General features: G+C 43.7%; 1 protein-coding gene across 5 annotated transcripts in view; it reads left to right on the forward strand.

Annotated features, from left to right (window-relative positions):
* LOC107983645 (zinc finger protein 420-like) overlaps positions 1-17,528 on the forward strand; it is a 54,580-nt gene that overhangs the window by 16,583 nt on the left and 20,469 nt on the right. For 2 of the 5 annotated variants that reach the window (XM_062979287.1, XM_062979290.1), the window contains exon 1: positions 13,768-15,519. The exons of 1 other annotated variant lie outside the window; for it this stretch is intronic. The gene's annotated coding sequence lies outside the window, so the exon portion shown is untranslated. 2 more of the 5 variants (XM_062979286.1, XM_062979292.1) reach the window with 2 other exon arrangements.

A 17,528-nucleotide genomic window follows, 5' to 3' on the forward strand; every position in this document is an offset into this window, starting at 1 on the left:
TTTTGGCAAAGGGTAGATTTGTGTGAAGCCCAAAGGAGTGGATCGACAACAAATCGGATAGGATAAGATTATTATATTATATTATAATATTATAATTATCTTATCCTATCCGATTTGATGTCAACAATGTTATAATATAGCAATAATCATATGGCAATATAATAATTGTAATATATGACACAATATATAATATAATAATATATTATAAAATAATAATGTAATATAGTATAATATTTCACAATATTAATATAACACTATAATAATAAAATAATAGTAACATATAACATTAAAATATAATTATTATATGTATTATATTTTAAAATAATGTAATATTATATCGTTTGATATATATTAATATAACAATATTATAATGATATAATGATATAATAATACATTCTCTTATAGAGTAACATAACAATTACAATATAAGCCAATTCCTTACTTCTTAGTAGATGGCCACGGGATGCGGTCCCATTGCGGCCCCCTTATTTCCTTCCATCCTCCCTCCCTCCCTCCCTCCCTCCAAAGGGAGGAGAGGCCAAGGGTGATCCTAGGCCGCCCCCCCCCAGCACCCCTTGCCCACCTCCCTCTCCCCAAACCCTCCTCAGCCCACGGCCTCCCTCTCTGGTTTGGACACAGGACATCCCGGCCACACACACAAGGGCTTCCCGGAGGCAAGGGGCCTCGCGTGGCCTTTGGGAAGTGGGGAGGGGGCCTTGGTCGGGGGGGGGGCCTTCTCTGACCAGGTGAGGGGGTCCCTCTTCGAGGGGGCCTTGAATGGTGGACTCTTGCCAGTCTGGGCTTGGCCGGGGGGCCTCTGGGGTTCTGAGTCCGCGTGGGGATTGGTGGACGTAGGTGGGAGAGTCAGATGGTCTCCAGGACTTGGGTCAAAAAAGTCCAAATCTGATCATCATCATTATTATGATGACTAGCTTGGGTCCCCGGGGTTGGCCAGCTTATTTGACAAAGTCAGTATTTTAATTGTCCAAAATGCACAAGGTTGTATGTGAACTACAACTCCCATCATGCCAGGTGAACCCCCAGAAACTCCATCAGTGATGTTGGGCAAGTTTGCTCTGGATGCATCATGGGCGGGGTCTGGTGTGCTTTCTGGCTGTAGGGTGAACTACAGCTCCCACTATGGTGAGTCCCTCCCTCAAACCCCTCCAGTAGGTTGAGCCAGTCACGGGGGTTCTGTGTGCCAAGTGTGGTCCAGGCACATCATGGGTGGAGGTCACTGTTTCTCTGGTTGTGAGTGAACTACAACTCCCAGAATGGTCACTACCCTAACCCAAACCCCTCCAGTCATCAAATCTCGGCATATCAGGTCTGTGTGCCAAGTTGGGTCCAGATCCATCCGTGTTTGGGATCACAGTGCTCTTCCCCCAAAACAAGGGGAAATTTATTTATTTACAGTATTTATATTCCGCCCTTCTTTCTCACCCCGAAGGGGACTCAGGGCGGATTACAATGAACACATATATGGCAAACATTCAATGCCAACAGACAAACAACATTCCGTTTTAGACAGACACAGAGGCATTTTTAACATCTTTCCAGCTTCACAATTCCGGCCACAGGGGGAGCTGTTGCTTCACCGTCCATTGGTGGCTGTTCTTCCTCATTCTTTTCCTCGTGTGCAGTTTTATGGTGTTGTAGATTAGTTAAATTAGCCTCCCGCATAAAGCGTACCTAAATATTCCCTACTTGACAGATGCAATTGTCTTTCGGGGCTGCTAGGTCAACAGCAAACCGGGGCTATATATATATATATATATTTATATATATTTATATATATATATATAAAGAGTGATGGCATCACGGCAGCGGACAAAACAACAAAAGTAAACACCCCACAACCTCGAAAATTGACATCACAACCCCTCATCCATGCCTCTAGGTTGATACAACAAAAAGAAAAGAAAAATAAATTCCTAATTAGAGGGAGAGGAATAATTGTTTTTATCCAATTGCTGCGAGTTAGAAGGCTAAGCTCCGCCCACTTGGTCTCCTAGCAACCCACTCAGCCCAGTGTTAATAAAATAATGATAAAAAATAAATACAAATAATACAATAAAAAATTATAAAAAACACTAAAATAATTAATACAATAAAATACGATAACAAAATGACTACAAATAATACAACAAAATAATAAAATATAATAAATAAAAAAGATAAGTGACAATAAAATTAATTTTAAAAAATACAAATAACGTCAAATAAAAATTCCACAACAACTTTTCACCGATACCACCACCACTTTGCCACAGCAACGCTAGTGTGTGTGTGTGTGTGTGTGTGTGTGTGTATATATATATATATATATATATATATATATATAAAATGATAAAGTTGTTTGCGCAGTGACTGTAACAACAAAACTAAACATCCCAGAAATACGAAATTTGGCAACACAATGCAAAAGGCTTGCCTCCAGGTTACAACAACACAAACACACCACAAAACCACAATCCAGACCCACAAAACTCACAACAACGCATCATGCGATAACAACACAACTAAACGCCCCAGAAATACAAAACTTGGCAACACAATGCAAAAGCCTTGCCTCCCAGTTGTAACAACACAACCACACCACAAAACCACACAGGACTCACAAAACTCACAATAACGCATCGTGACTATAACAACACAACTAAACGCCCCAGAAATACGAAACTTGGCAACACAACACAAAAGCCTTCCCTCCAGGTTGTAACAACACAACCACACCACAAAACCACAATCCGGACCCATACAACTCACAACAATGCATCGTGACTATAACAACACAACTAAACACCCCAGAAATACGAAACTTGGCACACAACTAAACGCCCCAGAAATATTAAATTTAACAACACAATGCAAAAGCCTTGCCTCCCGGTTGTAACAACACAACCACACCACAAAACCACAATCCGGACCCACAAAACTCACAACAATGCATCGTGACTATAACAACACAACTAAACGTCCCAGAAATACAAAACTTGGCACACAACTAAACGCCCCAGAAATACAAAACTTGACAACACAACACAAAAGCCTTTTCTCCCAGTTTTAACAACACAACTACACCACAAAACCGCAATCCGGACCCACAAAACTCACAACAACGCATCGTGACTATAACACAACTAAACACCCCAGAAATACAAAATTTGACAACACAATGCAAAAGCCTTGCCTCCCAGTTGTAAGAACACAACCACAACACAAAACCACAATCCGGACCCACAAAACACACAACAACGCATCATGACTATAACAACACAACTAAACGCCCCAGAAATACAAAACTTGGTAAAACAATGCAAAAGCCTTGCCTCCCGGTTGTAACAGCACAACCACACCACAAAACCACACCGGACCCACAAAATTCACAACAACGCATCATGACTATAACAACACAACTAAGCGCCCCAGAAATACGAAACTTGGCAACACAACACAAAAGCATTCCCTCCCGATTGTAACAACACAACTACACCACAAAACCACAATCTGGACCCACAAAACTCACAACAATGCATCGTGACTATAACAACACAACTAAACGCCCCAGAAATACAAAACTTGGCACACAACTAAACGCCCCAGAAATACAAAACTTGGCAACACAACACAAAAGCCTTGCCTCTCAGTTGTAACAACACAACCACACCACAAAACCACAATCTGGACCCACAAAACTCACAACAACGCATTGTGGCTATAACAAATACAAAAGTTGACAACACAACTCATCCACCTCCCCAATCCCTACATTCACACCTGGCCTCCAAAAAAACAATTACAATAATAACAATGACAACAACAACAATAAGAATCAACACCATCACAGGCAAGAAACAGCCAGGCACTGAGGCTGAGAGGCCAGTCAGTGCTACACTGGGCCTCCAAAAAACAATACAGTCGCATCTAACTTATCCAACCTTCATGACCACAACAACAACAATAATAAACATCTACACAGGCAAAACAAAAAAAAGGACTATTGTACCGCAATAAAAATATAAACCGCACTCAGCAGAATCAGACATTACAACTAACAACAAACCAAAGACAACAGGGATCTCAAGCAATTATCAATCAACACAAAAATTGAAGAAGGTAACAGACTTCAAATACTACTACTAATGTGAGTATAAAGAAGGTGGAGGTCACAGCATCAATACAACCTAATGTAAACTGACCAACACCACCAGACTCAGCCACAGCAACGCGTGGCCGGGCACAGCTAGTATATATATATATATGGTCGGAGGCTTAACCCGACCCGGGCTTCGAACTCATGACCTCTCGGTCAGTAGTGATTTATAGCAGCTGGTTACTAGCCAGCTGCGCCACAGCCCGGCCCCAAATCCCCCCAAAGGCCTCCAGTATTTTTGCTGGTCATGGGGTTCTGTGGGCCAAGTTAGTTCCAGGTCCATCATTGCTAGAGTTCAGAGTGCTGTTAGATTGCAGGTGAACTGTACATCCCAGTCGCTACAACTCTGGGCCAATTCCCCTCCAAACCCACCCATATTCAAATGTGGGCCCATCAGGTCTGCAGGCCAAGCCTGGTCCAGGCTCATCTGTGTTTGGGTTCACAGTGCGCTCTGGATGGAGGTGAACTACAACTCCTCTGTATCCCCCCAAAGGCCTCCCGTATTTTTTGCTGGTCATGGGGTTTCTGTGGGCCAAGTCTTGTCCAATTCCATCATTGCTAGAGTTCAGAGTGCTGTTCGATTGCAGGTGAACTATACATCCCGGTCCCTACAACTCATAGAAACCATGGTGAATTCTCCCCAGACCCCCCCCCCCCCCCTCTCTCTGGTATGTTCCACTGCTGACCAGTTCCTCTGTCTGCTGTGCGCCATAAAAAAGGATAGGACATAGAGGGGAATTGGCATGGCCCCGCCCACTGCCTCTCCCTTGACCCTTTCCTATTCTTTCCTTGGCACACAGCAACTGAGCTCACTGGAGATTGAGGTTTGGGGAGGACTAACCCTGACTGAGAGGAGTCGTAGGGAGTGGGACGTATAGTTCTGCTGCAATCTAAGAGCCCCGTGAACCCCACCAACAAAGGGCCTGGAACTTACTTGGCACACAGGCCCAACACGGCCACCTTGGCATCCCGGGCCAGGCTGTGGTGCAGCCGGTTAGTAGCCATCTGCAATAAATCACGACTGACTGAGAGGTCGTGGGATCGAAGGCCGGGTCAGATTGAGTTCCTGACCATAAAGAGCCTGGCTCGGTGCTCACGTAAGCAGCTCAACAGACAGTTGCGTCTGTGGAGTAGGAAATTCTAGGTGCCGCTTTATGCGGGGAGGCTAATTTAACTATTTTGTGACCCCATAAAAACTGCCGGCAGCATGCGGAAAGGAATGAGGAAGCCCTCCCATCAAGGACTCGGTGTCAGAAGCTAATGATGAAGCGGCAGCGCCCCCTGTGGCCGGAATGGCGCACTCCCTCCTGAAGCCGGAAAGCGGAAAAATGTTGGATGGCCTGTGTGTGTGTATCGTGTGTCCGGTAATGGCGTGGCGTGTTTGCCATGTACAGGAGAGTCTCACTTATCCACGTTCTGGATTATCCAACGCATTTTTGTAGTCCATGTTTTCAATTCATTGTGATATTTTGGTGCTAAATTGGTAAATACAGCAATTGCAACATAGCATGACTGCGTATTGAACTACTTTTTCTGTCAAATTTGCTGTTAAACACGATGTTTTGGTGCTTAATTTGTAAAATCGTAACCTAATTTGATGTTTAATAGGCTTCTCCTTAATGTCTCCTTATTATCCAACATATTCGTGTATCCAACGTCCTGCTGGCCCGTTTATGTTGGATAAGTGAGACTCTACTGTAAATAAATACATAAACAAACAAATACTACTGGCAGGGTTTGGGGTGCCTGGCCTCGGCATCGGAGAGTTCCAGTTCACCTGGGCCCGGCAGGCGAGGGATCCGGACCAGGCCCAGCACGGGCGCGGGGGTGCCTGGGAGTTGTAGTCCTCCCTTCCCAGAGAGCCCTGCGCCGGGCCAAGGACGCCTCCCAACACGCCGCCGCCGCCTCCTCCTCACCACGGCCCCGGGCAGCGAGGGGTGTCTGGGGTGGAGGGAGAGAGACCCGCAAACAAGGAAGGCCCGTTGTTTTCCCTCACGGCTTCTCTCGTTCCTTGCCGCCCGTCAATCAAGGCCGGGGAGCGGCACGCAGCCAATGGGGGCCTCCGGTGGGCGGGGCGTCCCGGGCTCAGCCAATGGGAGGGGGAGAAGGAGGGAGAAAATGGCGGCCGTCTTCTTCATCCGTCCTCGCCGCCGCCGCCTCAGGCCTGGCCGGGTTTTTTCTCTCTCTCTCTCTCTCTCTCTGAGGCGGGAAGGAAGATGGCGGAGCAGAGGCCGGAGGCGCCGAGAGAGAGGTCTGTACGGAGAGAGACAGGCACAGAGCCCGTGATTCGGGGCGTGAGGGAATGCCGTGCGAGGGTGGGCCCTGGGCTCCGTGCGGGAGGGAGGACTACAACTCCCAGCATCCCCTTCAGCCAAACTAGGTCTCCATTGGACGCCTTGCCCACTGGAATGGACACTGTAGTCCAGGGCCCCTCAAACGTTTAAAGCAGAGGGCCACAGTCCTTCAGACCGTTGAGGGGCCGAATTATCATTTGAAAAAAAATACAAATTCCTATACATACTGCACATGTCTTATTTGTAGTGCAACAACAACAACGAAAGAATACAATATTTAAAAATGAAAACAATTTTAACCGACATAAGCCTATCAGGATTTCAATGGGAAGTGTGGGCCTGCTTCTGGCCAATGAGACAATCAAGTTAATTAGGATTGTTGTTGTTGTTGTTGTTGTTGTGTGCCTTCAAGTCATATCAGATTTTGGGGCGAGCCCAAGTCAAAAATTATTTATTCATTCATTTATTTAATACATTGATATCCCGCCCTTCTCACCCCGAAGGGGACTCGGAGCAGCTGTATGTACATACAATACATTATATTATTAGCATAGCACAATATTAGCATTATATATCGTCATATTGAACTATACCACTATGCTGTAATGTTATATCTTTCTATATATATAAAAGAGTGATGGCATCATGGCGACCCAAAAAACAACAAAACTACAGGCCCCCCAACCTCGAAATTTGACAACACAACTCATCATCCACGCCTCTAGGTTGATACAACAAAAAGAAAAGAAAAATAAAGTCCTAATTAGAGAGAGAGAAATCATTGCTTTTATCCAATTGCTGCCAATTAGAAGGCTAAGCTCCTCCAACTTGGACTCCTAGCAACCCAATAAAAAATAATAAAAAACACTAAAAAATTAATACAATAAAATACTATAATAACAGAAAATACTAAAAATAATACAAGAAAATAATAAAATATAATAAATAAAAATATAACTCACAATAAAATTAATAAAAAATGCAAATAACGTCAAATAAAAATTACACAACAATTTTTAACCAATACCACCACCACTTTGCCACAGCAACGCGTGGCCGGGCACAGCTAGTGTAATATATAACATATAATTAATATTATTATATGGTTTAATTAGTAGTATTATATTTTATAACGTGATAATATTATTATCAATATTATATGTATATACAATATATTATATGATTAAAACTGATATAAAACATTATATTATAAAACTGAGGGCAGGGGCCAGGTAAATGACCTTGGAGGGCCGCATCCGGCCCCCGGGCCTTAGTTTGGGGACCCCTGTTGTAGTTGTTTCTCTTAGTCTGTTTGTCCCGTTGTGTTTATATTAGTGATCTGCTTTGTTGTTTATTTGTTTGTTTATTCATTTACTACATTTATACCCCACCCTCTCTCACCCCGGAGGGGACTCAGAGCGGCTTACAAGTTGTATGTACATCTATCTATATATATAAAAGGGCAATGAAATTTCGGCCTAGGACAAACCAACAAAACGACACATCCCAGAAACACTAAACTTGGCAGCACAACCCCTCATCCATGCCTTTACGTTCATACAACAAAAAGAAAAGAAAAATAAAGTCCTCATTAGAGGGAGAGGAATAATTGTTTTTACCCAATTGCTGCCAGTTAGAAGGCTAAGCCCCGCCCACTTGGTCTCCTAGCAACCCACTCAGCCCAGGGGACAAGCAGAGTTAGGCCTCACTTAGGCCTCTTCCACACTGCCTATAAAATAAAGATTATCTGATTTTAACTGGATTATATGGCAGTGTAGACTCCAAGACCCTCCCACACATCTATATAACCCATTTATAATGGACTTAACGTCAGGGGAAAACCTTTACTCGTTACCTTAACTACCACCAATTTCTCAATACTTTATTTCCCATACCACCATACTTCGCCACAGCAACACGTGGCCGGGCAAGGCTAGTACAATATATTATATTATTAGCATAGCACAATATTAGCATTATATATTACTATATTGTACTATACCATTATACCGTAATATTATTAGTAATATTACATTTAATATATAATTAGTATTATTAAATTATACAATATTGCATTATTATTATTATTGTTAGCCACCCTGAGTCCCCTATAGGGTGAGAAGAGCGGGGCAGAAATACTGTAATAAATAAATAAATAAATATTGTATTGTATTACATTATAATATTATTATCAATAATATATGTATACACAATATATTATATTATTACCATATCATTCATTTACAATATTTCATTTACAATATTGGTAAATGAAAGAACAATACGATATTTAAAAATCAAAATAGTTTTAACCAACATACTGTAAACTTATCAGAATTTCAGTGGGAAATTATGGGATTTCAATACGTTGCAAGCCGCTTTGGGTCTCGAGAGGGAGAAGAACGGGATATAAATAGAGGTTTATTATTATTATTATTATTATTATTATTATTATTATTATTATTGACACAACGACGTTGTATGACACAGCAAACAAGATAGACATGCTGGATTTCGTTTCACAAAACCACAAGTCGAACACTTCCCAAGTGTCTAGGACTGTGTGATGTATTTTCGGATGATGCGTGCAGATCCCAGCAGGGTGGCCTTTTGCAGTTGGCAGATCGTAATTTTGTCAATTTCTATTGTTTCCAAATGCCGGCTGAGATCTTTTGGCACGGCACCCAGTGTGCCCATCACCACCGGGACCACCTGCACTGTTTTCTGCCAGAGTCTTTGAAGTTCAATCTTGAGGTCCTGATAGCGGCTGAGTGTTCCCTGTTGTTTTTCCTCAATGCGACTGTCACCTGGGATGGCAACATCAATTATCCAAACCTTGTTCTTTTCCACAACTGTGATGTCTGGTATGTTGTGTTCCAGAACTTTGTCAGTCTGGATTCGGAAGTCCCACAGTACCTTTGCGTGCTCATTTTCCACAACCTTTGCAGGTTTGTGATCCCACCAGTTCTTAACTGCAGGGAGGTGATACTTGAGGCATAAGTTCCAATGAATCATTTGGGCCACATAGTTGTGCCTCTGTTTGTAGTCTGTCTGTGCAATTTTCTTACAGTAGCTGAGGATATGATCAATGGTTTCATCGGTTTCCTTGCACAGTCTGCATTTTGGGTCCTCAGCTGATTTTTCGATCTTGACCTTGATTGCATTTGTTCTGATGGCTTTCTCCTGGGCTGCAAGGATCAGGCCTTCTGTCTCCTTCTTCAGGGTCCCATTCGTGAGCCAGAGCCAGGTCTTCTCCTTATCAGCTTTTCCTTCAATTTTGTCAAGGAATTTTCCATGCAGTGTTTTGTTGTGCCAGCTGTCAGCTCTAGTTTGTAGTGCGGTTTTCTTGTACTGGTTTTTTGTCTGCTGTGCTTTGAGGAGTTTCTGATTTTTGACTTCAGTCAAAGCAGGTTCTTCACTTTGCTTTACATAATCTGCCAAGGCATATTCTTCTTCTTTGACTGCTTGTTTTACTTGTAGGAGTCCTCTGCCCCCTGATCTTCTAGGCAGATAGAGCCGGTCAGCATCACTGCGAGGGTGCAGTGAATGATGAATGGTCATGAGTTTTCTTGTTTTTCTGTCCAAATTGTCCAGTTCCTCCTGTGTCCAATTTATAATGCCAGCAGTATATCTTATGAGCCAGTATAGACTTCGTTTGGGTTTGATTCTCCATAATGCTAATGGGTTAGGTGCTCTTAGTTCTGCTCCTCAGCTGAGGCCTCTCTGGCTTGGTTGGACCTTCTGGTAGTTACACTACCGCCAGCACAGCCCTCAGTCATCATTGGAGCAGTTAAGCCCCCCCACCACGTCAAGGTGGCACCTGCGGGGGGATTATTATTATTATTATGCACAGCTAGCCTTGTTGGGCCTGTCTCCAAAGTCTGGTCCAGATCTGTCCTCAGCTGGGTCCAGTGCTTTCTGGATGTGGGTGAACTACAACTCCCAAAACCAAGGTCCGTTCCCACCAACCCGTGCAGCATGTTCAGTTGGTCAAGGGTCTTCTCTGTGCCAAGTATGGCCCTAGTCCATTGTCGGAGGGGGTCACAGTGTGAGTGAAGATGCTGCAAGTCCCATCATCTGTGGCAAGTGTGGTCCAGATCCATCCTTGGTTGGGTAAACAGTGCTCTCTGGATGATGGTCAAGTACAAGGTCGGGTCTCAATCCGACGCGGGCGTCGACCCATGGCCTTTCTTTCAGTCATAATAATATAATAATAATAATAATAATAATAATAATAATAATAATAATAATTTATTCTTGTACCCCGCACCATCTCCCCGAAGGGACTCGGGGCGGCTCACATGGGGTCTTGCCCAACATCACAATATAAAATCAAAACAAAAACACAAATTTACAACAATAAATCAACAATATCGGTAAAAAATATCGGTCAGCAGTGATCTCTTGCTGCTGGCTGTTAACCATCTGCACCACAGCCGGGTCCTTCCCACCCTCCTCCCCGGACCCTCCTCGGGCTCCCCTCTGCGGCGAGGCAGGCCGCAACTGAGAGGGCTCCAGAGGCCATCCTCCCGGCCTCCTCGAGCCATCCTCCCGGCATAAGGATGGGGAGGAGGGTGAGACACGCAGTGGCTGGGAGCGCTCCAGAAGGCTCTCTGCTGCTACGTGCCTTCCTCCCCGTATATTTGGCATAAGGATGCGGCCGGCCACCCTGTCCTTATGCCAAGAGGACAGGGAACGTGAGGAGGAGGGCCAGAGGGAAGCGCCCAGGGGCCACATCCGCCCCCCCCCCCCCAGGCCTTACCTTAGGGGGAGAAAAGCGATATATAGATGTAGTAAATGAATAAATAAATATAGTCTGCATTTTGCACAAGCCCTTGCCCTGTCCTATCAAATCTGAGCATGCCCACTTTTTCCATTTACTGGTCTATTGATGTCGGTTGATTATGTAGTTTTATGGTGTATTTACTTTTTCTCATTTCAACTGTTTTAATTATGTTGTTTATTTGTTATACTTTTTAAATTGTGTTTTACCTTGGAATCCTTCTTTATGCTGGGCTTTGTCCCCATGTAAGCCACCCCAAGTCCCTTCTGGGAGAGAGATGATGGTTGGATATAAGAATAAAATTATTATTATTATTATTATTATTATTATGTGTATACAATATATAGGTGTCAATAACTATATTTTCCAATTCCCGATCACTTCCTTGTGCCTTCCTCCCTTCCCTCCTTCTCTCCCTCCCTTCCTCTCTTCTTCCTTCCTTCCTTCCCTCCCTCCCTCCCTTCCTCTCTTCTTCCTTCCCTTCCTTCCTAATTTATTTATTTGGCTAAACGTAAACGTTTCCCCTTGACATTAAGCTCAGCTGAGTCTGTACTTTTTATCTTGCTCCATATCCTTATATCTGATTTGGGGATTAGTACGGTTGTGGATTCTTTCCAAGATTCCGGAATCTCACCTTTTCCAAGACTTTATTCATTACTGACACAAGTATCGGTGCCAGTTCTTCCTTGCATGTTTTGTGATAAAGTGGCGAAAGGCCATCTGGACCAGGAGCTTTAATTGGTCTAATCTTATCTATTGTTTCCATTAATTTGCCTGGTGTGATTCATCTATCTAGATTGGCTTTCATTGCTTCTGTTAGTCTTGTACGCTTTCGCTCGTTTATTTATTTATTTCGTGTCAAAGGTAAAAGATTAAGGTTTCTCCCTGACATTAAGTCCAGTCCGGTCAGACTCTGGGGGTTGGGGCTCATCTCCATTCCTAAGCTGAAGAGCCAGTGTTGTTCATAGACACCACCAAGGTCATGACTGCATGGAGCGCCATTACTTTCCCGCTGCAGCAGTACCTATTGCATGTTTTCGAACTGCTAGGTTGGCAGAAGCTAACAGCGGGAGCTCACCCGTCTCTTTTGTTTAGAACCACTGTTCTGGCCCTTCCAGTTTTCCTTGCTTTGCTAATCCTTCGACTACGTCTTATTTAGTTGGCATGATAATATAATTTAATATTTGGAAGACCTAACCTGCCTTCTTTTTGTGCTTTATATCATTTAGTTTTATTTATTCTGGCTTTTTTATTTCCATTACAGTCCATGTTTAACATAATTTGCCATTTTTTAAATTCTTGGTTTGACATATTTATAGGTAACATTCTAAAAAAATTTTAAAAAAATATTAGATATTTTCATCTTAATGCTATCTTTCCAAACCATGATAAATTTGAGTTCAGCATATTTTGATAATTTTATATTTATTTCCTTTCTTAATTTAATAAAATTATTAGTCTCTTCTAATTCTCTAGTTCCATTTATTCCCAAATATTTAAATAAATAATTATATTCCCAAATATTTAAATAGTTATGAATTATTTTTAGAACCCTACCCATTAAACTTGACATTTGTCTCTCTGCTATGAAACTACATCAGTCTTCATTGATATACTTATATATACATTCATTCATTCTTCTTGCCATAATTGCTGTTAAAATTTTAGCCTCTTGATTTATTAATTAAATAGGCCTATATGATCCGGGTTCTGTAGGGTCCTTGTTAAGTTTCAAAGTTAATATAATCAGAGACTGTTCCCGAGATGGTGGGATCTTCTCTCCTTTTATTATCTTATTATATAATTCTTTTAATTTAGGTATTAATAAAGTTTTAATTTTTTGATAGTATTCCGGTCCCAGCCCATCAATTCCTGGGGTCTTCCCGGGTTTTATCTATAATTTCTCCAATCTCTTTTTCTGAAATTAATTGTTCCATAACTAATTGTTCTGTTTCCTGGATCTTTATTTTTCCAAGATTTCTAAATATATTCTTCTATTTTACTTTTGGAGTTTTCTTTTGCCATGTGTAGTTCTTAGTAAAATCTTGAAAAAGCTAATATTTTGTCTTCCATACTTGTATGAGGCTTACCTTCCTTGTCTTTAATGGATGTTATTATTTTCTTCCCTTTCTAATGTGTGATGCTTTGGCGCATAATTTGGAGGTTCTATTACTTTATTCAAAGTATTCTCCATTTTAAAATATCAAATCTCTTTGTGCCTTTTCTAACTCTTGTTTTGATAGATGCTTTCTCATTGCTAATGCTTTTATATAGCTTTGTTTATCTTTTTCTAGCATATATTTCATCTCTATGTTGTCGACGGCTTTCATGGCCGGGATCACAGGGTTGTTGTATGTCTGTCGGGCTATGTGGCCATGTTCCAGAAGTATTCTCTCCTGACGTTTCACCCACATCTATGGCAGGCATCCTCAGAGGTTGTGAGGCATGGACCTCTGAGGATGCCTGCCATAGATGTGGGCGAAACTTCAGGAGAAAATACTTCTGGAACATGGCCACACAGCCCGAAAGACATACAACAACCCTATTTCATCTCTAATTTCTTAATTTCCAATTCTAATCTTTTTTCTTCTTTTTGTTTAAATTACGTTGTTCTTTAACAAAATTCCTCTGGCTACTGCTTTCACTGCATCCCATACAATCATAGTGGAGCAGATGATGATGATGATGATGATGATGATAGTAAATCTTGATTTGTGCCTCGCCATCATCTCCCCTAAGGGACTTGGGAAGGCTCACAAAAGCACTCCAAATGCCGCATATAAACAACAATATACAAGTATAAATACAAAGACATAAGTAAAATCAACAGAGCATATAAAATCCCACCATTAAAATTGTAAGAGTATGAAATTATAAAAATTCTTGAGACAGAGTAGAATCTGTGGAAGACCGGCTATCTGCCGTAACAATCCAACCGCGGAGCAGCAGTGGTTCATCAAGCTGACCATAGATTACTCAGGATCAAAACATGGTCTGTCTGAAGAGCCATGCTTTTAAACTCACCCAAAAGACTTGAAGTGTGGGGGCTAATCTGATTTCTTTAGGGAGGGCATTCCAGAGCTGGGAAGCCGCCACCACGGAGCCCCCCCCCCCCATCTTGTACTTGAGACAATGGTGGGACCTAGAGAAGGGCCTCCCCAGCAGATCTCAATGCCTGCACCAGTTCGTAGAAGGAGATGCAGTCTCGAAGATAGGTTGGACCCAAAGCATATAGGGCTTTATAGGTAATCACTTGCACTTTGAATTCGACCTGGAAACTTGTTGGAAGCCAGTGGAGCTGCTTTAAAGGGGGCGTGGTATGCTCCCTGAAGCTTGCCCAGGTTAATAATCTGGCTGCCTGGTATTCCTGGGCAACTTGTTTCCCTATTTGGGGTTGGATTTCCCCTAATCCTTCATGTACTCAATGTTGCTGAGGTTGCGGACGGCTTTCTTTTTGTGAGAAGAGAGAGGCAAAGAAGGCATTAAGTAGTTCTGAGTTTTCCCTATCCGCTGTCAACATTTCCCCATCTTCTCCTCGCAGAGGCCCGATTGCAATCTTAGAGCTCACTTAGGTTCATAGGGAAAGATGAGATCGCGAAGATAGGCTGGACCCAACCCATTTAGGGCTTTGTAGGTAATAACCCGCACCTTGAATTGGGAGTGAAAACTGTCTTAAGAGGGGGTGTTGTCCGCTCCCTATAACTGGCCACTGACCTGTGTACCAAGTGCAATTTCTGCGCCATCTTCAAAGGCAACCCCACATAGAGTGTGTTGCAGTAATCCAGTCTGGAGGTAATTAAGGCATGGACCACCGTAGCCAAGTAAGACTTCTCGAGGTACGGTCGCAGCTGGCGTAAGAGCTTTACCTGTGCAAAGGCCCTCCCAGCCACCACCAGCACTTGAACATCAACTGTCAGTGCTGAATCCGGAAGGACCCCCAGACTGTCCTCGGGGAATGTAACCCCATCGAGCACAGGTTGCCACCCTATCCCCCGATCAGCTGCATGACTGACCAGGAGGACTTCTGTCTTGCCGGGATAGAGCTTCAGCTTGTTAGCCCTCACCCAGCCCATCACAGCAGCCAAGCACTGGTCCAGGATCCTTGGGGCTTCCTTGGAATTTGGTGGAAAAGAGTAGTAGAGTTGAGTGTCATCTGCGTAGAGGTGGCACCAAACTCCAAAACTCCGGATGACCTCACCCAGTAGTTTTATGTCGACGTTAAAAAGCATGGGGAAAGAATGGAACTTTGTGGGACCCCACAGGTCAATGGCCAGGGATCTGAGCAGGTATCCTCCAGCTTCACCGACTTTCATTAATTTTCATATAAATTGTTTTCTTGGGAGAAGGAGAGGAAGAAAAAGGAAGAAGGAGGGATAGAGGAAGGGGGAGAAAGAGATGAAGAAAAAGGAAGAAGGAGGAAGAATAGGAGGAGGAAAAGGAGCGGAAGAAAGGAAGCAGAGGGGCATCTGTCTGTCCAAGGTGTGCCTTGGGGTAGGCCGAGGTGGCAACCCCACAGAGGCCTGCCTGAAGCTAGAGCCCAAAAAGCCCCCGAAGGGACCCAGGAATGCACAGGTTGGGCAGGAGAGGGTTCAAAGGCCTCCACCTTTTCCCATGGAAACCCCTTTTCTTTCCTTCCTTCCCTCCCTCTCCGGCCATGTTCCCTCCTCTCTTTCCTCTTCGGCTGGGCCGGGATCACGGTGGCGGTGAGGGCCAGGCGCTTCCTTGAGGGAGGGCAAGCTCATGTCTCGCCTCTGGCGGATGCGCTGAGGGAGAAGCATCAGGCTTTCTGGGAAAGCTTTATTTGCCAGTGTGAGTTTCTGCCAGAGCCTGATCCCAGAAGGGCAGTTGGTTCTCGCAGAAGCAGAGGCAGCAGGAGGACATTTTTGCTCCCTGGCTTCAGGTAGGATTTGGCTAAGATTTGGCTAAGATTTTAAACTGAGTGTGGGCTTGGCTCCTGTGGTCAAAGTCTAACTGTTGTGTGACTGTTGTGTTGAAAGAGAGCCAGGTACTTAAGTTGATTGACAGCAGGCATTGTCCCCTGTTAATTGAGTTTCTGGGAAAGCTTTATAGAAAGCTTTATTTGCCAAAGGCACCTTTACTAACTATCCTTTGCAGTACATACAGGAAACAAAGCAACATAAACAAATACACAAAGAGGTGGTTTGTTGCAGTTTGCACATAAAGTGCGTGCATATTACTTAACTGTACAAAGATCCCACTTGGCCACCACGCTCACCAAGAGATGCAACAAAAGCAAAACATTCCCATCACATGCACCAGCTGTGGCATGTTCCGCTTTTTCACACAAAAACTAGACAACTACATCTGCTCCAAATGCAAACAGATGACTCTGATGGAGCAGAGGATCCAACAGCTCGAGCACCGTATTAAGACCCTTAAGGACATTCAGGCACTCGAGCTCTTCTTGGACACTGCACAACACGCTGCTGTAGATCAGCAGCCTGCATCACACCAACACCACCAAGACCATGATCAGGAACCTTATGGGGAGATCAACTCAAAGGTAGACAACCCTCAGGCTTGGAAGGAGGTCACCCATAGAAGGAGACGCAGGACCAGGCAGCCTCCGCAGAACTCCTCTGCTTAGCTGCATTTACACAACAGATTTGAAATTCTTACATCATTAACATACAATCAGGAAACACATCTTGTGGAGGACCACAGTTTCTTAGATACCACTCAGTGGACCACCCTGGATCAATGCGCAGGGGATAGCCCTGACGGGGACAGTGCATCACCACAGTCACACTTATGTAATCATGCAAATGCTCCATCCCCAATCATAGACCAGGAGCAACAGGAACATCCTTGGGAGAGTAATGGGCTCTCGGATGTATCTCAATGGATTGTCATTGATGAATGCACTGGGGATGTTGAGGAGGAGGACAACACTTTACACCTACATGATTCACTTCAACAGGAACACTCTTCAGGGGACATACACACTGTCTTGCACAAAAGGGACCCTGTCAATCCTCAAAGGAAACAGGTCTTGGTAGTAGGTGACTCCCTCCTTAGAGGAACGGAAGCCATCATTTCCAGACCGGATGGGATGGCTCGAGAAACATGCTGCCTCCCGGGGGCAAAAATACACCATATCACTCAGAGGCTCAGCAGGCTCCTAAAGCCCCATCACCCTCCACACCTTATGTTGATTCATGTAGGTACCAATGACACCGCTAGGCATACTTTTCAAAAGATCACAAATGATTTTCGAGCTCTGGGAACAAAGCTAAAACTGTATAATGTACATGTGATCTTTTCATCCCTCCTC

This window comes from Anolis carolinensis, chromosome 4 (assembly GCF_035594765.1).
Source record: "Anolis carolinensis isolate JA03-04 chromosome 4, rAnoCar3.1.pri, whole genome shotgun sequence".
In the NCBI taxonomy this organism is placed as follows: Eukaryota; Metazoa; Chordata; class Lepidosauria; order Squamata; family Dactyloidae; genus Anolis; species Anolis carolinensis.